At 40.7% G+C, this 1,696-nt stretch overlaps 1 protein-coding gene across 2 annotated transcripts in view; it reads right to left on the bottom strand.

Annotated features, from left to right (window-relative positions):
• The window catches only part of SCHIP1 (schwannomin interacting protein 1), a 525,056-nt gene that overhangs the window by 241,918 nt on the left and 281,442 nt on the right, over positions 1-1,696 (bottom strand). The gene's annotated exons all lie outside the window — the stretch shown is intronic.

Raw genomic sequence — 1,696 nt, forward strand, 5'->3', positions numbered from 1 at the left:
TAGGATTGCTGCCTCAAGCACAGTTTCTTCACCACTCAGCTAATGAAAATATATTGGAATTATTATTTATTGCAGCAACAGATTACTCTGTAATATTATGATTCAATCAATATGTTGTTCACATTTTACTGTACTAGGGGGAATGAAATCTATTCAGCTACAGAGAAATGCTAAAGAAACATTCTGTACAGTGACATTCAATAGCAAGACTTTATAGTCATTTAATGCCTGTGATTCCAAAAGTTTTCATTCACTCTCCCAAATATATATCACTATGCCACCAAATAATAGGAAGCGGCACCTGTAGGAAAATCATGGCAACATAGGCAAATAGAATGGCAAAAAATCAGATGGTGTCACTGGGTTCGGACAGCTGGCAATGCCAGAAAGGCAAGTTGTTGAGAGATAAAAGAGTTCCCAAGAACACTAAAAGAGGCAGTTATAAGGCCTCTTTTGGGGAAAAATGCTATCCAAACCCCAATAACCCACTGGAGAACTACTGGCCAGAATCCAATATTTTTAAAGCAAGGTGTTAGGGTGCGTAGAGGCCTCTCTGCTCTAGAGGTTTCTGGATGAAACAGATTATCTACAGCCATTTCAGTCTCACTTCTTGCCTGTATATGAGACAGAAACTTCTTTGGCCAATTTCCTGGATAACCTATGCCAGGAACCGGACAGAGAAGCGTGTCTGTGTTGGTTCTGCTGGATGTCTCAGTAGCTTTTGATACAACAATCATACTGCTTCTGGGTTACCTTGCTGAGATGAGACTGCTTTGCAATGGTTCCAGTTCTTCATGAATGATTGCACTTAGGAGCTAATTATGGGTGATTCCTGCATGATGCTATGACCCTTAGTCTGTGATGTCACCTCAAGGGTCTGTTCTGTTCCCCATGCTATCTAGTATATACATGAAGCTGCTGGGAGAGGTTGCCTGGAGGTTTGGTGTTCAGTGCCACCAGTATGCAGATGACCTTTATCTCTCCTTTCTGCCTACTTCCAAGGAAGTTGTTTCTGTTCCAAACCAGTGTTGACAGTCAGTAATGAACAAAATGAAACTTAATCCTTAATCCTTCTCTGAACCTGGATGCCCAGTTTTAGGTTGTGACTTGGAGTCCTAGCTGGTGTTGGGTACGTTTGTATAATTCAAGCAGTTGCACCACTATGCCTTGTTCCTGGAGATGTCTGATTTATCCTTCTTGCTGGATACTTGGAGAAGCACAGCAGTTCTGAGACTTATTCTGGCTCCCTTGGACATTGCAACCCAGCTACTGATTTGCAGGGCTAATTTATATCTATGGATTCAAATTTAGAAAATAATTGTAAAAGAAACACAAAATATTTCGCAATTGCAGGGAAGTCTGAGATCAGGTGAACTCAGTTTGCTATCCAGTTGTTAACTGTTGATGAGCAACTTTAAGGTGTCTACTTTCCGCTCTTCCTTTTAAAATCTTTAATTCTGGCATTGACTGGACAGCCCTTAAAATAACAGAGGTCCTCAAAGAGAGGGCTGTCATTTGTAAATTTGCACACATGGCCAACATATCCCTTCCCCTTAATACAGGTGGGGGGGAAGAGTCAATAAAGCAGGGAAACCTTGAGACCTATGACTCAGAGACACATTAAAAATCTCTGCTTTTGAATTTAGCACATTTGAAATCAATTTTTAAAATTCCAACTACATGATGCATGTAGGGG

This window comes from Pogona vitticeps, chromosome 3 (genome assembly GCF_051106095.1).
Source record: "Pogona vitticeps strain Pit_001003342236 chromosome 3, PviZW2.1, whole genome shotgun sequence".
In the NCBI taxonomy this organism is placed as follows: domain Eukaryota; kingdom Metazoa; phylum Chordata; class Lepidosauria; order Squamata; family Agamidae; genus Pogona; species Pogona vitticeps.